The 20,219-nt window shown below is 49.1% G+C and overlaps 1 protein-coding gene across 3 annotated transcripts in view; it reads left to right on the top strand.

Annotated features, from left to right (window-relative positions):
- ATP8B1 (ATPase phospholipid transporting 8B1) overlaps positions 1-20,219 on the top strand; it is a 557,465-nt gene that overhangs the window by 500,357 nt on the left and 36,889 nt on the right. The window lies entirely within an intron of this gene.

The following is a 20,219-nucleotide window of genomic DNA, read 5'->3' as shown; positions in this document are numbered from 1 at the left end:
ACTCGCAATAAACAGGAAAACAGTTCCTACCCACACTCCAAGAGCTCTAATCGCACCCAACATCAACTTGCAAGCGCCCTGGCTCAGGGGTCTCCACGCTAGAGCACAGTTCCGCACCCTAAGGCCATATCCCGCCCTATCAGGATGATAAACCCTTTATCTGCTATAGAATTAGGGGCCCTACTTCGCTATTACGAGCTACCTCTCCCTCCTCATAACGCTGGTCTTCCAGTTATCTCACATACAAACTCCCAAATACAACCTATTCTGATCAACACTTGCAGAGCCTCCAGACACAATTCCAGAGGCATAGTTGAAAATAACCTCACTAGAATCTCCCTCACAATTGAACCCTCAACAGTATCCAACAAGACGTGGCTAAATTGTATTCTCCTAAACTGCAGATCCGCATCTAGACATGCAGCCGATATAGCTAACCTACTACTCACTAATGAACCAGACATTCTAATCCTTACGAAACTTGGTTAAATGAAGCATCTACTCCCATCATAGACATCTTGCTACCACCTAACTATGACATCGCCAGACTAGACAGAACGGACAGGCCAGGTGGTGGGATAGCCTGCATACACCAGATCAGCCTAACCGTGACCAACTCCAATGCCCCCGCTTTATCCTCCTGTGAATACCTCTGCTTAAACATCGCCAATACTAACAAACAAATATGCTCTTTCACACTGTCTACCACCCTCCTGGAGATAACCTCACATTCCTAGAACACTTCATGGATATTCTAGCGTCAAATGACAGCCAACAAAATAAGCAAATATTCCTGGCGGACTTCAACCTTCACTGGGACAACCAGAACGACTATGGGGTAAACAGCCTCAAAACTTTCCTCGCTGACCTTAATCTTAACCAAATATGTAACAGCTCTACACACAACAAAGGCGCAATTCTCCACCTAGTAATCTCTAAAGTGGATTCCACTACTCGATTTGATCCTCCCCTGCGACTAGTCTGACCATCATGTCATTGCATTCCAAGTCTTGGAAACTGTTAAACGACTCCCAACACAACCCCTGAGAACTAAGTTCTGGAAGAGAAACCTGAAAACGTTGGCTCTGGCCTCATAGCATCAGCTAATTCAAACCCTCTATATCCCCAGGAAGACCTAGCCAATGTCCAGGGGCTGACCAATCACTACTTTCGCTGCATGAACAACCTACTAGGCAAAATAGCCCCGATCACCTGAAAAGAACTTCCACAAAAGACTCGAAACCTTGGTATGATGGAAGGCTAAATGGAGACAGACGCTCTCTTAGAGTAATTGAACGACGTTGGAGAGCCGCCCCCTCAGCTGACTACCTCAAGCCTCTAAGAATTTCCAGAAATGCTTATTTTAGAAAGATCAGAAATTCTAAAACCGACGTCTTCAGGAATCACTAGACCTAGCCAAGAACCGCCCCAAAAAGCTATTCGATCTTATCAAAGCCCAAACCAAGAGAGTACCCAGTCTCCCTAACGCTATCCCACTTACTCTACCCAATTGTGATGAATTTGCCTCCTTCTTTGCTTCTAAAACAGAATCTATAAAATCAGATCTACTGAAGGACCTCCTATCCCTCTCAGACATGAAAAAGAATTCATCACTGCCCCCGGCAGGTGCCCGAGCTAACGACCTCCCAAAATTCAAACTTAAAAACAACGCAACTTGGTCCCACTTCAACACCTACACTGAAGATGCCATATTAAATGGCGCTAACCACTCTGAAACCCTCCAATCATTTTACAGACCTGCTCCCGGCTAATTACTTAAGACTTCATTCCTCTGTTACTACCCCTCTGGACCAATATCATAAATACGTCCCTCCAAGGATCCATTCCAGTCATCCTGAAAACAGGTTAGGTTTTCGCCTATCCTAAAGAAAACAGCTGACCCCTCGGACCTAAATAACTATCGTCCGATTTCTGACATACCTATGCTAGCCAAACTCCTGGAAAGATGTGTTACCATACAGCTGAACAGTCACATTGATCAATTCAACCTGCTTAACTATTTTCAGTCAGGCTTCCGAGCAGGTCATAGTACAGAATCAGCCATGACACGGGTAATAGACGACGCTCTAAAAATCCTGGACCAAAACACAGCCTGTTTACTAATCCTTCTTGACCTGTCATCAGCATTTGACACCCGTCAAACACGGCAACCTGCTAGAACTCCTGAAACACAGAATGGGAATGTCTAGAACTGTATTTAACTGGTTCGCCTCTTTGCTCCAAAATAGATCCCAAAGATTCAAGATCAACCGATCCCTGTCCAAACCCATGCCAGTCACATTAGCAGTTCCGCAAGGCTCCTCCCTCTCACCCACCCGTTTCAACCTATTTAGTGAACCTCTTACCGATCTTCTCAGCCTCTCCAAGATTCACTTCCACATGTATGCAGACGACACCCAAATCTACATCGAGATCCACTCACTTAATGAAATCAAATCGCTCAAAACCACACTACAGGGAGGAGGAGCTTGGCGGGCATCCGTGATGGCCGCGTGAGCACAGCGCTCTCCGGACCCCCGCCACTCCCGGCATGATATCCTGAACATATCCTGATTCTTCACGAGGATTTATGTAGAGGACGCTGGGCTGATCTTCCTGTGATTTTTGGAATTTGATTTGGACCCGGGGCGCCGAAGATATGGCGCTTTGAACTTTCGGGGTCCGCCCTTGGGATGTGCCCGGGACTGGGTGAGGTTCTCTGGCCGACTCGGAGTTGAACAACAACGGCAGGGGGATTGGACTTGTGGGTCCCCCTCTTAAGTTTCGGTTTCGATTCTGCCTCAGACTGAGACGTCTGGCAGGGGAGTCTGGCCTGGGCTGGGTCCGGCGCGCGATACGGCTGTCGGGCCTTTGGCTGGCTTATTCTCCTTTCAAGCTGGTCCTCTCCTTGTGGTACCCTTGCAGCGGCCTTCAGATCCCGACGCCCTGCTTTCCTGTGGCCATTTCCATCGGGTCGAGTGAGTCTCCTGGTGGCGCGGTTTCCGACATGGCGGGCAGAGGGGACCGAGAGACACGAAAGACCAAGATGCCCCTGCGTGGGGGCCCGGTCCAGTCTAACGTTATGGACCGTTACACCCATGCGAAGGGGTCCCCGGGGCCGCCCTGCCTGGCCCATGTGCGGTTGATCACATCGTGGATGCATCAACGGAACCGTCCTTGCAGGACATCATGGGCGCCATTTCTGGCATAAAGGAAACGATAGGTCAACAATATGAAGCTTGGGCCCACAAAATCGACACCGTGGCCATTGATGTGAACTTGATTCGGGCTGACCTATCTAAAACCAATGAGAAGGTGAAGTCATTGGATCTCAAGTCATCCAGCCTCACGGCAGACGTCTCGGAGATACAGACAGAGATTGGCAATCTCCGTAGGGTGAACGATTTCATGACCCGGCGCTTGGAGGACTTTGAGAACAGGGCACGTCGCTGTAATGTGCGTGTGGTCGGCGTTCCGGAGAATCCAGACCCGCACTCTGTTGATCTCCTGGTGGAGGACCTGATCCAGAACTACCTCTCTCCGTCTGGGCTAAGTAAGTTCTTCGCGGTGGAGCGTGCCCATCGTGTTCCGGGAGGCCAGGGTAAGCCTGGCGCCCCGCCGAGGCCTATTGTTGCGAAACTCTTCCACTATAGGGATCGGGACGCTATCCTGCAGGCATCACGTGTGAAGGGCCCGGTGGCCTTTGAGAATGCCACGGTGAACTTTTATCCGGACTTTTCTCATCAGGTGCAGAAACAGCGTATGGGATTTCGTGGAGTCAAGAAGCGTCTCCGGGACATGGGACTGCGCTACGCTATGCTTTTTCCGACCAGGCTGCGAGTTGAGTACAGTGAACGAACCTTTTTCTTTGATCGGCCTGATTCTGTGAATGACTGGCTGGACTTCCTGCCGGACCGACCTCCTGCGGCTGAGTCCGCCGCCCACCCGGGTGGTGCTGAGGGTGGTGTAGAGAGCTGAACTGTTTGTTTCTGCCCGGGTCCTCGTGTCAAGTAACTTCTTCTGGGGTTCTAAGCCCAAGTGCCTTTGCTGTCTGAGTGATCTCTTTGTTATTTTTCTTGTTGGGGTGGCGGGTGGGTCAGAGCCTTTCCTCCTCCGGGGTCTTTTTGTAGAATGGGGGTTCTTGGGCGACAGGCACACTGCATGTTGGGGTGGCTTTTTAGCTTCTTGCAGGGGTGCAGGGTGGGGGGTGTTTTCGTGATTGTTGGGGAGTGGGTGGATGGGAAGTTTGATGTTTGTGTGTTATGTTCTCAAGGCGATTCTATCTTGCTAATGATGTTTTTGATGTCATGCTCATTGGAGGGGGGTTGCGGCATTGCTTTATGGGATGGGGGGGTAGCGGGTTGAGGTTTATTTCGTGGAATGTCAATGGTCTGGGGGATCGTATTAAGCGGGGTGTGGTGTTGCGATGTATACGACGTTTGTCTCCGGATATTGTTTTTCTGCAGGAGACTCACTTGGTAGGCAATACATGTCGTGCAATGAATAGGTGGGGCTATCGCCTCGCCGCACATTCGGGGTTTACCACGGGTTCCAGGGGGGTGGGTATCCTTGTTCGGGCTTCCCTCCCCCTAGCTATTGATGATGTGATCCTCGATTGGGGGCGATACGCCGTCCTCGTGGGTCGCTATGAGGGTCGAACCCTTTCCTTGTTTGCCGTTTATGTGCCCCCCGGTCTACAGACCTCTACCTTTTCCGATTTGGGCCGTGTGTTGTTGAACCTCCCTGATAGTACTCTCTTCATAGCAGGTGACTTTAATTCTGTGCTCTCCGGTCTTCATGATCATCACCCCCCTAGGGACACCCCTTTGTCCCAACAGTGGCTGGGTGGGTTTCTGGATACGTTCGGCCTGGTGGATTGCTGGAGACTTATGCATCCTACTCAGCTTCAATACACTTTCCACTCTGGGGCCCATGGGACTCTGTCTAGACTGGATTATTTCCTGATGCCTGCGGCGCAGTCGCCAGCGGTGCGTGAGATTAGGCACCTTCCCCGGGGCATCTCTGATCATTCCCCGCTCTGGCTTTGTTTTGAGGTGGGGGTGGAGGCGGCGGGCCGGGTGGCTCCTATCAACCCATGGTACCTCACCTCCCCCGAGACTCGCAATCTCTTGATTAAGTCCTTGGACAATTATTTTCTGGACAACGAGGGTTCCGTCTCCTCTGCTGTATCCCTGTGGGAGGCCTTTAAGACAGTGATTCGCGGACAGGCCCTCGCCCTTATTGCCGAATCCAAGAAGGCGAGGAATCGGGAGGTGGTAGACCTTGAGAGGGAGATTGCTGATATAGAGGCTGACCTAGAATCGAACGTTACATCTGATAAACTCCACGCCCTGGGTTTGAAGCAATTTGCTTATAAGTCTTTGGTCACAGATGCGGCTAAACTGATGTTTCGGGAGCAACAGGGTCGTTTGTATGATGTGGGGGACAAAGCGGGTAAATTACTGGCATGGTTGGATAAGACGGAGAGGGCGAATCGTGTAGTGCCTGTGATTCAGACTTCGAGTGGCGTGGGAGTGACAGACCCGGTTGAAATAGTTGAATGTTTTGCGGATTATTTTCGTGCGGTCTATACCCCTGTGTCTGAACGGGATGTTGATGACTCTCGCCTTTTGTTGCGTGATATAGCTCTGCCCAGTGTCTCCGATTTAGACCGAGTTTCTTTGGAGTCCCCTTTTACTACGGACGAGATAGCGACGGCCATTCGCTCACTCCGTTCGGGCAAGGCTTTGGGCCCGAATGGATTGCCAATTGAATTGTACAAGCTACGTCCTGACAAGGTGGCACCCTATCTTCGTGCCATGTTTTTGGAATCCCGCGAACGGGGTATTCTCCCATATGATCAGCGTTTGGCCACGATAGTTGTTATTCCCAAAGAAGGTAAACCTCGGGACCTTTGTTCGTCTTACAGGCCCATTTCCCTTTTGAATGTTGAACCCAAGGTCCTGGCTAAGCTCCTGGCAACCCGCCTCTTGACGGTCATTAGTGGCTTGGTTCATCCGGATCAGTCCGGATTTATCCCGCATCGCAACACGGCTCTCAATCTACGCCGTCTCCACGGAGCTGTTGCGAGGGCGGGGCTACTGACGGAGCCGGCCATTTTGGCTTCGCTGGACGCCTCGATGGCCTTTGACACGGTAGAGTGGCCCTATCTTTGGGCAGCTCTTGAGAAATTCGGTTTTGGGCCTGAGTTTATTGGTTGGGTGAAGTTGTTATACGCCGAACCCTTGGCACAGGTCGTTGTAAACGGTCGAGTTTCTGTCCCCTTCTGTCTTGGTAGGGGGACCCGTCAGGGGTGCCCCCTGTCTCCGTTGCTTTTCACGCTTGCTCTGGAACCATTGGCTGCGTGGCTTCGATGGGAACCTTCACTCAAAGGGATCCGTTGGTCACCGGATTTTGAAGACGGCGTCTCGCTTTACGCGGATGACATTCTTCTGTATCTTACTTCCCCGCGTAAATCTTTAAATGTCCTATTCGACGTTCTTACTTCGTTTGGTGCTAACTCGGGTCTGGTTATTAATTGGGCTAAGTCCTGTGTATATGTTCTCTCGGGTGTTTTGCCCCCATTGCCGGACAGGTTTCCCATCCAGGTTGTCCACTCTGGCTTCAAATATTTGGGGATTTTTATCACGCTGGACTCCTCACTCCGATTCGAGCGTAACCTCCTTCCCCCGCTTCTTAGACTGCGACTGGATGTGGCCCGTTGGCGTAAGCTACCCCTGTCTCCTCTGGGCAGGGCTGCCCTTTTAAAAATGATGTATTTGCCGCGATTCTTATACGCGCTTCAAAATTCTTATGACGACATTCCCGCTACCTATTTCCGGGAGATCAAGAGTCTTCAAAGGCAACTGATCTGGGACGGGCGTCCACGTATCGCCCTTGCAAAACTTACTATTCCTTGGTATGACGGGGGCATGGCGCTCCCCGATATCAAGAGATATTATTGGGCTGCCCAGCTGTCTGCCATTCCCCACGTAATGTATTCCCCGGGTCGGGATCCGGCCTTTGAGATGGATAGACTCCAGCTGCCGGGAGGAGATTTTAATAGAGCGCTTTAGTCCAGATCGGCCGGGCGCCATCTTGTGGGCCCGTCCAGGATCGCAGTCAATGTGTGGCGGGCCGCGAATGTGAGTTTGGGATGGGAGAACCGACTGACAATGGCGACCCCGCTTTATGCTTCTGAACGTTTGGGGTGTCTCTGGTCTACTAAGGGCTTTGACCGCTGGGATATGATTGGGATATGTAAAGTGGGTGACGTCTGTGTGCAGGGTAGAGCGAAGTCTTTCCAGGCCCTTAAGGTAGAATATGACTTGAGTGATAGAGAGTTTTTTCGGTATTTGCAGGTTCGGCACGCCCTGGCCTCAGTTCTGACTCCTGATGTGACCCTGCCCGAGTCCTCTCCCCTTGAGGATCGTATACTGGATGGACACCTGCCCGATAGCACTATCTCCCTTATTTACAAGAAACTTATTAATAATCGCGCTGACTTATTGGTCCGACTTCGGGAGGTTTGGGTCGATGACGGATTGGACTTGGATGACGAGAATTGGCAGTCGGCACTCTCTTCTCCGAAAGAGGTCGCCATCCCCGCCCGTCTCCGTTTGGTTCAACTTAAGATCCTCCACCGGGTGTATGTAACTGGTCCGCGTCTGGTTGTGATGGGTTTTTCCCCGGATGGTTTATGTAAGCGTGGTTGTGGGATGAGTGCCACATTTCTGCATATTCTTTGGGAGTGCCCGATGGTAGCAGCCTACTGGATTGATGTGCTTGCGGTGATGACTGTTGTGACTGGTATTACCCTGCGGCCTGAGGCCCGACGATGCCTGTTGAACGTCTGGGAACCCACCGACTATTCTGTGGCCCAGACCAGATGGGCGACCTTGGGATACATGGTCGCGAAGCGGGATATTGCGCAACTTTGGGGCGCATCCAGACCTCCCGAAGTTTCGGTGTGGGAGGATAACATGGACTGGTCCATGTTCCGAGAGAAGACCGTCTATGTGGCTAGGGGCAGACCCAGGGCGTGGACGAAGATTTGGGGTCAGTGGAATGCATATCGTGGAGATATTTGTGCCCCTCCCCTGGTTGACGCTCCAGATGTGACCCTATCTCCCTAGGCTGACGTTCCCGAAATTTTTCATATGGTTTTAGGATTTTCCTGCCCTCCCCGCTGGCCTCCCCCCCCCCCCCCCTTTGGCCATGCCGAGTCTCATTGCTTGCTTTTGTCCTCCTGCTTAGTTGCTTTCCCCTCCGCCTCCAGGGCTGACTTGATTACTGTGCATTCGCCTTGTTTTAGAGTTTGTTGTTTTCATGTTTCTTATAAAAATTGTAATGTCCTGTCCTATGTTTGGAGCAATAACTGGTACCTTCCTTGTGCCCGGCCACGGGAATGATCGTTCGCTACTTCTGTTGTGCGTTGCTATTAGCGGCCAGCCCGTGTGGTTGTAGGCCCATCTCTGTAACTCTTATTTTATTGCTCAATAAAAGTTTTTGATAAAAAAATAAAAATTAAAAAAAAACACACTACAAAAAACCCAAACATGGCTGGCTGAAAACCATTTGAAACTAAACTCCCTTAAAACGGAATTCCTCTTAATCGCTCCCCCTAACAAAACTTTCACTTTCCTGGACTAGCTTAACCGCTCTCAAAGGACAACCTCTCGTCATCGACTCAGCGAAATCGCTAGGTAAAACGCTTGACAGTAACCTAAAGATGTAGAAGCATATCAGCGCCTCCACAAAAGGAGCTAACTTCCACTTGAAGACCCTGCGAAAACTGAAACCCTTTCTGCCTGCCTACGATTTCAAACAAGCAGTTCAAGCCCTAGTAATCCCTCAAGTGGAATATGGGGCGGTATCCTTATGCGGCCTCCCAAGCTCTTCGACAGCCCCGCTAAGAGCCACTATCAACTCGCCTGCGAGACTCATCACGGGTTCAAAGAGAAACTCTCACATATCCCCAGACCTGAGAGCCGTCAACTGGCTACCATTAGAAGCTAGAATTAATCTGGAAATCGCTTGTATGACACACAAGGCCCTACACCACAAATCCCCGCACTACCTAGCTCAGAAACTGGTGCCCTCTGTGGGCATCAGAGCCTCCAGGAGTGCCAAGACTCTTCTTCTAAAACTACAACGATTTGCCAAGAAGAAAACCTATAAACGATCCTTCTCTGGTATGGCTCCTAGGATCAGGACCGCTTTGCTCATTGAAACAAGAATGAACCCTTCCACTGCCTCCTTCAAAAAAGAAGTGAAAGCGATCCTCATGGCCAAATTCACATGAACTCTCTGACTGTTTATTGTATTTTATTACTAATTCTGTTCTTGTGCTCCATAGTCGTCCTTTGTTTTTGCACTAGCTTAGTTTTACGATTATGAGCTTTGTATACCTATTTCACCAATATCTTTGTATCTTGCTTTCTGCATATGACTTGTAAAGCGCTCTGATACTTGCAAGGGTCTTGTTCGCGCTATATAAAACCTTAAAAATGAAAATGAAAATTATCATCCACATGGCCTCCTTGCCCTTCACCCTATGAGACCTAGCAGAACTCTAACTATTTGAGTCCTCTAAAGCACCCACTTAGACCTGATCTACAAATCTACTGGACCCAGAAAGGACGTAACTGATAATCTCTGACCTCATCAGCTCTGCGTCCTATACACTCGCTCACACTCACTCTCTCACACTCACACACTCTCTCTCACTCTCTCTCACACTCTCTCACTCTCTCTCTCACACACACACACACACACACTCACACACACTCACACACACTCACACACACACACACACACTCACACACACACACACTCGCACACACACACTCTCGCACACACACACTCGCGCACACACACACACACACACACTCACACACACACACTCTCGCACACACACACTCTCGCACACACACACACACACACTCTCGCACACACACACACACTCTCGCACACACACACACACTCTCGCACAGACACTCGCGCGCACAAACTAGCGCGCACACACTCGTGCACAGACACTCTCTCACACTCTCACACACACACACACTCACTCACTCCTTCTTTCATACTCACTCCCTGTCTCACACACTGTCACACTCAATCACTCATTCTCAGAGATGCAGAAACTAAGAAATTGAAAGACTCCTTCAACACTCTCCTCATATTCTTGGTCATCTGTTAAAATGTCACCAAACCTACAAAAGTGTGACTCGCCTTCTAGCGCAGTGCACTGACAGCCAAATTGTACAGGCCTCCGCTAGCAGGAATAAACCTGCTTCTTCTGCCACTACCCCCTGAGGCAGAGTTGGAAAAAACTGAGTCATTTGGGAAGAGTATATTTTCATCTGCTAGCCTCGTTCTCAGGTCAGTCAGATCAAGCTGTTTGCTGGGGAGTGGCTAAGATTCTAAGACCAGTTCTGGAGAAATTATCGGTCCAATTTGGCACAGACCATTCAAATGGCTAGGGCATGTCCAAGTACATAATCTTGTCAGCCCTAGACATGACAGACTGCTTGGACAGAACAGTCAGCATACGTGTGGTGCTCTGGTGCCACGCAGGGAAGAGATCAGTGGGCTTTTTGGGTGACATTCAGGCATCATTCTTTGATATGTTTTTGACAGTTCTCACCTCTTTGGCAATAAAGATTGCACCCTTGAGTGCCTTACAGAGAGTAAAGTTACTGCATGCTTCCCCAGTCCTTCCACACCAGTAAGGCCTAACATCAGCAATTTAGCTCCTTTCAAGGTATCGCTAGGGGTTTTGTCTAGAATAAACATCCGGGCCCACCACCACCGCAAGACAGCCCAGTCCTTTCGGAGTTGTGGCAGACAGCATACTGACCTGCATGGGCAATGAACAATGACGTCCCAGTCCTTCTGGCAGCAGACTCAAAGTCACATTAGTTTGTCCTTGGCTGTACATGACCATCATGTGGGAGGCAGGATCACTCATTGTCCATCACTGACAAACCATAATATCGGCCAGGCTGGTCCTGCAGATAAACCAACAGGGCTTCGCCCTGCCATTCCTTTCTGCATGCCCCATTACACCTTCATCAGAGCAGCTTTTAGGGGCCCAGTTGCCCATTTTGCATCCGGAAGATCAGGCTCTTTTGGAGAAAGGAGCCATAGAGTGGGTTCTGTCCTTGGAGTTCGGAACTGGGTGCTACTTTCCAGTGCCAAAAAGGGCAGATGTCTTCCTCGACTAAATTAGTTCTTTGACCCCACGATTCCATTCTGTGAAAGGGCAAATTCAAGATGCTCATGTTGGCTTAATTTCTGTCTGCCCTGGATCCAGGTGACTGGAGTATGGTGTTGTACCTGCAGGGTGCCTATTTCCATATCCCCGTCTTGCAGGCCCAGGGAGGTTACCTGTGGCTCAAGATCATCATGAAGCATTTTTAGTTTGCAGTGCTTCCATTTGTTCATTGGGTGAAAGAGATGGTGATGGTCACAGCACACCTCCGGAGGTCACCAGTTTTCCCATAACTCGAAGACTGGTTTTTAAAGGAGCTCGCCACAGTGAGTCGTAGACCACCTCCAGATGGTGAACCTCCTCACATTATTTGAGTTCACTAACAACAAGCTGAAGTCACAGCTGACTCCTCCACAGAAGCTCCCTTTCATAAGAGCCAAAATGGATACAGTACATTTTTGAGCCTTCCCTCTGGGACATGTTCAGAATATTTGGGCTAAGATCCCGATGTTTCAGCCTCTGTTCTGGGTCTCATGAGAATCGATCAGAGGCTTGTTTGACTTACTAGCTTCCTGTATCCTGCTCATGACTATGCCCAGTGGAATATGCGGGCTCTGCAGTGGGAGCTGCAATCTCAGTGGGCCCAGGATCAAAGGAACCTGTCTGACTCCATTCAGGTTTCGCAGGAGACTGCAAAAAATCTACAGTGATAGCTGCTTGGTTGCGATTGGTGCAGTAGCAGACCCTTTTTCCCTATCCCACTTAGAGCTGATGGTGGTGACAGATGCATCACTGCTTGCTTGGGGAGGTCATCTGGGAGAGGTGGGGATCAGAGAACTCTTGCCTCTGGTCAAGACCCAACTGTATATTGATTTGTTGTGGCAGTGGACCATTCATTTGGCACTGAAATCCTTGCTTCCATCCTTTAGGGGAAGGTTGGGTGATGTCCTTATGGACAACACCACTGCAATGTGATCCTGATATAATCAGGATGAGATTAGAGCCTGAGCCAGATTGCCCTGCGGAGAAAAACCAAAGGTGATGATGGACGGAGCGTTGACAATACAAACACTCACCCCCAGTCAACTGATCTGGGTTTAATCCATCACCGTTCTTTAGCTCACTCCGCCACCCCAGTTCAGACATGGCCATATGCAAATCAGTCTGACCCTGTGCCTCATGGGAACAGTCCAGCCCGAACTGCCAAGCCATGTCTTCCCTGGACCGGAATCAAGCTTCCCAGGATCGGTTTCTGGCATAACAGCCATCTTAAGCCGGGCTTGCTTGACTCCAGTGGCAAAGTGAGCAAGTGACTCCCGTCTGAGCATACCCTGCCAACTTATGGCGAACAAAGAAAAACCAAAGGTGATCATGGACGGAGCGTTGACAATACACTCACTCACCCCCAGTCAACTGATCTGGGTTTAATCCATCACCGTTCTTTAGCTCACTCCGCCACCCCAGTTCAGACATGGCCATATGGAAATCAGTCTGACCCTGCGCCTCTGGACCAAGCTGTATTGTCAAGGCATCTCCTTGATCATGCATCACCTGAAAGGATCTTTAAACACCAGTGTTGGAAACATGGCTTTTGTTGCCGTTATTCCCCCACTTTTTCCCCCCTTTTTAGCTACTTGATGCTGATTTTCGACTCCGGCAGTACACTCAGGCCTGCTCACCAGCCATCTGGGCCAGTGCTCCTTTCCCCAAAATAAGGTGTTTTCTAATTGTGCTACATCTGGCTAAGGGTTTTAGCAACCTTTTAAGTCCCTAGTAAATGGTACCCCAGGTAGCTTGGGCATGTGTAGGGAAGTGGGTTTCTGTTGCATTAACCCTCCCCACTTTTTGCCTGATACCTGATGCACTTTTCCTTGGTGTGCCCTGGATCCCTGCCAATCAGGTACCCAGGGCCTGTGTTCCTTCCCTAAAAACTGCACTAAAGCCTACACCGAATTGGCATCTCTAGCCACATGTCAGCCCCTGGTAAATGGTTCCATAGGTACCCAGGGTAGTGTGACCAGAGAAGACTCCTAAGGGCTGCAGCACTTATTGTGCCACCCTTAGGGGCCCTGCACCCTGACACACACACACACACACACACACTACCTTTGCAGGCTGAGTGTCCTGGTGCAGAACTAAAACAAAGAGTCGACATTGCACACATCCCTGTGTGCCATGCCCACAATCCCATTGCCCTGGCATACATCAGTCACCCCTCTAGCTGGGTACCCTATGGCAGTGGAGTGGGCACAGGTGCATGAGTCCTGTGCCCCTACAGTACACAGGGCCATTCCTGGGCACTGTAAGTGCAGTGATGCCATTAAGAGTATATGGTGCTGGGAGGTTGTCATTACGAACTCCACAGCACCATAATGGCTACACTGAAGACTGACAAGTTTGATATCAAACTTCTCAGCACATTAAACTCACACTGACGCCAGTGTAGGATTTAATGTAAAATGCACTACAGAGGGCATCTTAGAGATGCTCCCTGAAACCTAACCTACAATCCACGTCTTGTCTGAGAGGCTGCCTAGGCTGCCACACAGCAGACATGTTGCTGGACCCCTGGGTGGAGAGCCCCCTGCTCTCCTGGGCCTGCAACAATGCACATCCTGGGTGAGGTGCTAGGTCTCCTCCCCCAGGATGGGCAGGGGGAAGCTTCGAAGGCATGACACCTTTGTGAGCTTCTCCAGGCCACTTGCTGTACTCTGCAACTGACCCCCACTCTGGTGGGAAGACTGGCGGAAAACGCTACGTGAGGAAAGGGGGTGTGCCAGCCTGTGCCAACTCCACCCCTCAGGTGGAAGAGGCGCGGTAAAGCACAACTCTGGGCTCCGGCCATCTTGAGGATGGGGAGCCCTGCCCAATCAGAGATGGGCTTCTGCCCCCTCCCACAGGAGAAGAGCAGGATAGGGGGTGTACTTATCCCAGGACAGGGACCTATTGGTTCCTGCCGTTCCCCTACATGTAAAGCACCTACATTTAGTATTCAGGGGCACCCTGAACCTTCCTTCCTCAGATCCCGATTTAAAAACAAGAAAGAACACCCGCCGTGCAGCTGCTAACAAAAGGACAACACCAACTGACTTGGCCCCAGCCCTACAGGCCTGTTGATCCTTGAACCTGCTCCGGCTAAATCCCGGCATCTCCTACGGACAGCAACCTCGAAAACCCCGGAGGACCTGCCTGTCTTGAACCTCCTAAAGACTGGGACTCCCATGTGCAGTGGTTCTGCTCAAACAGCAAAACCCCTGGTGCCAGCCAGGAACCGCAAATCCAGCACACTCTGCAACCGCCAAGCCCGGCCTGTGCCTGAGTGGACAAAGACCTTGAGGACGTCCCCCCGGTGATTGTGACTTGGAATCCAGTGTCCAAGGACCCTCCTCGATGACCCAGACGAAGCCTGCAGCCTCACTGCAAGGGACCCCGCGACCAGCAGAGAGTAAGATTTCGAGACATCAAAAGACACTCCTGCACCCGGCGCTCCACGGCCCCCTGTGCCCAACTCCTGGGTGCCTACCTTTCCTCCAAGATCCTAACTTACCTCTCGAAGCGTTGGTCGCTCCTGAAGAATCTCCATCTCTGAGCCTGCAGCCTTTGTTCATCTCCCAAGATCTCCATTTAATAATATTGAGTGCCTGACTGCTCAAAAGCACCCTGCACCCAACCGCCCGAGTGCCCCTGGCAGTGCAACCTTTGTCCTAACCTACTCCCCCATTTGCCCTGAGCAAGTGACCAGGAGCCCAGCTCCGACAGTTGTGTGGCCTGCTTGCCAGCAGCCACCAACCGAAGGCCCCCTGCCTCTCATTGGATAACATTGGGCCTAACTTCCTCTGCATCCGGCTGCCCCTGTGCCGCTGAGGGTGTACCAACTGTACCTACCTGACCCTAGGAGACCCCTGAGTCTATGCCCAGAACCTTAACTCTGACAGTCGAGTACTTGCCCAAAAGCCATAAGGTAACATGGACTGGTTTCACTTGAAGATTCTTCTAAGTGTGGAGTTTTGAAACTTTGAAATATTCATCTAAAATCAGCCGAACAATGGATTCAGATTTACTCACCTGTTATCAGGAGAGAACCCAGTGCTGCATCTGTTAGCCCAGCACTGACCATGAAAAGTTATTTTAACCGTACTTACCAGTAACTTGAATTTCCTTCCATAGGATATCATTGCCTGCTTTTTGGTGAAAAAGTTTCTAAGTGTCGATTTTTTAAACTTACAAATATTCTTTAAAAATCGTGCCAACGATACAAACGTAATTACTTGCCTGTTTTAAATAGATGTCCCAGTGCTGAACCTAGGAGCCCAGCACTGGATTACAAAAGTAACCCAAACCTACTTTACCTGCAAATTGAATTTCCTTCCTGGAAAAGTTTGTCAACTTTTAAAAGAAAATAATATTCCTTAAAAATCACTACTGTAACCAAAACGCTTTTACTTAACTGTTTACAGGATGTGTCCCAGGACTGAATCTAGGATCCAGTCCTGAGGTTAGACAAGCAATCTACAAAGTAACTAATTATATTTAGCTAGAAATTCCCATTGAGCTCAATGTTGCATTGTGTTTAAAATTGTGTTGCCTATCGCAACAACTTTAACTATTGTAATCAAAAAGTCTATTGCCTATTTGAAAAGTATTTAACTAAAGTAACTCATCCTGAGAAAGTATATTTTGATACCTTGTTGGTTCTAAAATAAAACAACTATATATTTTGATCCAAAACAAATGGCCAAGAGTTCAGTTCTTGAGTGTGTGACCATTTGCTGACTGAGTGTGTACAACAAATGCTTTACACTGTCCTCTGATACTGCCTTACTGCTCGACCAAGCTACCACTTTAGAGAGTAAGGTGATATCTAACTTTAGCCTCTGCCAAACCTCTGGGGACTGTGGACTCTGTGCACACTGTACCTTACTTTGGTCCAGTATATACAGAGCCACTTTCTTACAGCATGATTGCCAATGAGGATCCCAAAGGGCTGCAGCATATCTCATACCACCCTAAGGAACCCACACACAAATTCGACACACTGTCATTGCAGGCTTTGTGACATTGTACAAACCATGAGTGATAACAGAACATGACACACTCTGTGTGTCATGCCAAAGTCACTGCATCTAATATATGTAAGTCACCCCTCCAGCAGGACTTTCAGCCCCAAGGAAGGGTGAATTATATTTTATGTGAGGGTATATGTATGAGCAGACACGCCACTGTGATGTCTAGTTCTGTTGCTGGATATTGCTGGATATTGCAAGTGAGCAGGAAAGCCATCTTAAGGTATGCACTGGAAACTGATCGAAACAAGTTCCCCAGCTACATACTGGCTCCACTAAAACACATGGTCTTTGGTATCAAACACCTAGGATTAATAAACCAACACTGATTGCAGTGATGGATTCATTAGTACAGGTACGTGGGGGTACCTTTAAAGTACGCCCTAAAACCTACGAGCTCTCTAGTGTGCTGGCTGACTGGTCCAGTTCCCTGCCACCACATATGAATTTCTGACCCCCACAGGTGACAGTTCACGCTCTCAGGAGGTCACGAATAATGGCTGCTCTGGAGGGACGTATGTATTTACACCTCCTCCAGGAAGACTGGTAAATTAGCATTCTGAGGCAGGGAGATCCAAGAGCCCACTGCCATTGGTATGCAAATATGGCTTCCCTCAGAGGTGAGGGATGTAAGCCCTGACTAAGGACCATTTGGCACCAGGACAGACAGGAAAGTTAGTAGTCAGAGAGCTGTGTCCATCCTCAGGCTAGTTCCACTCCTAAGGTGGGCTACCTAATATGAGAATGACATTTAAAAGTCTGCCTTCTTGGTGATGGTAGAATTAGGAACTCTGGGATAGGGTGATGCCCATTTCTCACAGGAAGTGGTCATATAGGGGGTGTAGTGACCCCAGGGGTAAGTAGCCCATTGACTACTACCATACACTCCCCTACCTCCCCTAAATCTAGTATTTAGGGAAGCCCCTGGGACTAGGGAATCCGATTCCTGACACCTGAAGAGCCTCGAAGCAAGGACTGTGGAGAAGCAACTGACTTGGCACCAGCCCTGCCCGCCTGTCTGCTGTTTTCTCCAGATTGCGCTAAAATAGTCTAGTCCTACAGATACTGTTCCTATATAAGACTTGGCGGACTACCTGCCTTCAACAAAGACCCAGGAACTCCTTTAGAGTAGCAGAACTCCTTCCCTGCATACTGGGGGCACTCCATAAGAACTGCGAGGAATCCGGACCTCTGCAAACCGGACACTGGAAAGCACCACTGCACATGTGCCCCCTTCCCCAGGTTGAAGAGGGCCAACGGTGCCAGCATGTTCTTCCGACCTTCCAGAGACGGTGCCCTCGTTGGGTTTGCCCACAGTGGACTCACCAATGCCGCCTCTTAGTGCTGGCCCCTCTCTACTACGAGTGTCTCCGGTGACAAACTTGATGCCTCAGAACACCTCTGCACCCAGTCACCCTGGCCTGAGGAGAAGTGGACCAAAGCTGTCCCCACATCCCCGAGCATCATGACCTGAGCCCCCTTGTTGTTTCAGACTGACTGGTCTTCCAGTCCCAGCTTGCAGCCTCTTTGTGACTGGACTGTGAATGAGGCACCCAACACCTTAACACACCTCTGCATTTGACGCCCCAGAGCCTCCCAAGGTGACCTATTGATGTGGCCTTGGACTTTGCCCCATACTCACCTTAGGTCCAGGAGATTGGTCCCTTATGTCGCTGTGCAGAGCCGGTAAGTAGTACATGTTTTTTTCACACAGGAAAACATTGGGTCACCCGACGCTGAAAAGCACCTCTGCACATGGCTGCCCCAGTGCCACCTGAGGTGTTTTGTTGATGTTTCCTTGGACCTTTCCCCATACGTGCCTTTAGTCCAGGAGATTGGTCACATAAGTTGCAGTGAAGTACATGTATGCAGTTTGTCTTTCCTGCATAGGATAGACACCATTACCTCTACAAAAATTGCACTGTCCTTTTTTAGTACTTGCCTGTTTCCTATGATCTTGGCATCTAAATTCACATAAAAGTACGTGTTAATTTTATAAATTGATGTCGGATTTCTTTGAGTGTGATCTCACTTACTGCCTTTGTGTGTGCAGTAAATGCTTAGCACCACCCTCTGAAATGCTTAACTGCTCGCGTACTCGAACACCAAAGAGCATTTGGGGTGTCATTTGTGCCTCTTTAATTCCTTTGGGATTTGCCTTGACTCGTTACACAGTGTACCTCTTTTTGGTCCATATTATTAGGAGTGCACTTCCTACAACCCGTGCAGACAAACTTAGCTGGTGACGTCTGGCAGATCACGAATAGTATCTACACCTGGAAGTGGTGCAGGCTGTCTTCCACTAGTAGGAAGAAGATGCTCCAGAATGAATGGGCCCAGCTATACTGGTGGCTCCAGCTTAGCCCAGGAGAGTGTAGTACTTTGAACTTGTGGGCGTGAGCATTTGTCCTCTGCTCAAGCTGTCTCTTCTGGAGGATCATGTTTAGAAAGAGAAAAATTAGCACCGGGTTATGTGCACATATTTACATCATACTAGTGAACGCTAAAAAATAAAGTCAATGCCTAGGTGAATTTAGTATGAAAATATTTTTCTTTTATTTTATTATAATTATAAACTGTATTCCCATATTTGAATCGATTAATATCAGGTTGGAAGGTTATTTACATGTGTATAATACAGTTAGTGCTTTACAATTCAAAAACAATTTTCAGATAAACTATTTCAAATAATACAGAATTAATTCCCCTTCAACGCGTTTCGGCGGTTGGCCTTCCTCAGGAATTCTGTATGTACAGGTTGATACTTTTGGCAAGGCTGGAGGAAGCCTTGATTGATGTCTGTTCCCGGAGACTTTCGATGAGCTTCTAATTAGTAGATGTTTCTTAACGATTGCTGTGGCCACCTGGATCAGTGCCCAGTTGGTTGGTGAGTCGTGGTTGCTGTCCCCAGTTGATTATATAACCGATATCACGCTGTTAAGCATCGCAGGGAAGATGTTAATTCCCAGCTGGATGAACGGGGCTGCCGTAATTGCTAATCCCGATGTGGTCCGTCCGCGCGATAGTCTCCTGGGTAGTGATGGAGGATCATCTATTCCAGCAGCAGGGCAAGGTCCTGCATCTGGACTCACAAAGTAGTTGGTTATCATGGCGGCTAGGCATTCTACAAAACTGGTTTACACTGGCCGCTTGGCCAAGTTTGTGGTTTGGTGTAGCACTAGTGATATGTACCTGTTTGTTCTGTCTTTGGTGCAGCAAGGACTTGCAGTGGGCACTGTTGGAGGCTTTTATCAGCCCTTTCTGCCTTTTCGCACTTGCAGGACATTTTGGTCTGCTATTCTACAGACCCACTATTGGTTGAGGTACTGCTTTGCTATCTATTTTCAAGGTGAAGGGTCTGTGGTAGAAGTATCCATATCAAGCTACTTACCTTCTGTAACACTTCTTCTGGTGGATACACACCTTCCTATTCTGTGGAAACACCATCTCAAAAGTTCCTAAAATGGAGAATTGCTCACTGGCACAAATGATTGGCTTGGGGCTCTGCTTAAGAGGGTATGGAAGATGTCCGGAAAAACAACTAACATCAGTGCGCCGGTAATGTGACTTAAGTTGTCACTTCTGGGGTGAAGCTTAGTCGATGAGGAATCACAGGATGCAGCCTACTGATGCACAGGGGCTATACTGAGAAAACTTCCAGATTCAATCTGAGGCCTGGGCATATTTTAAAGTTAAGGAGTCTGTGGTTACATTGATTATCCACCAGAACTAACATTACTGAAGGTAGGTTTCTTGGCATTTGAGGATCATCACAGGCATAAGCCTATTACTTGCAAAGATGATTTTTTTTTACACACTTTGCCTCAGTTTAACCAAATCAGACATACACAAAGAGAATGCTGACATAATTAGAGTGAGACCAGACACACATCTCCAGGAACACATACGTTTAGTTGGTCTGATTCACATATTTCAAG

The sequence above is a fragment of the Lissotriton helveticus genome, chromosome 2_1 (assembly GCF_964261635.1).
Source record: "Lissotriton helveticus chromosome 2_1, aLisHel1.1, whole genome shotgun sequence".
Taxonomy (NCBI): domain Eukaryota; kingdom Metazoa; phylum Chordata; class Amphibia; order Caudata; family Salamandridae; genus Lissotriton; species Lissotriton helveticus.
Note: the sequence above shows the minus strand (reverse complement) of the source record. Positions and strands in the feature narration are given on the sequence as shown.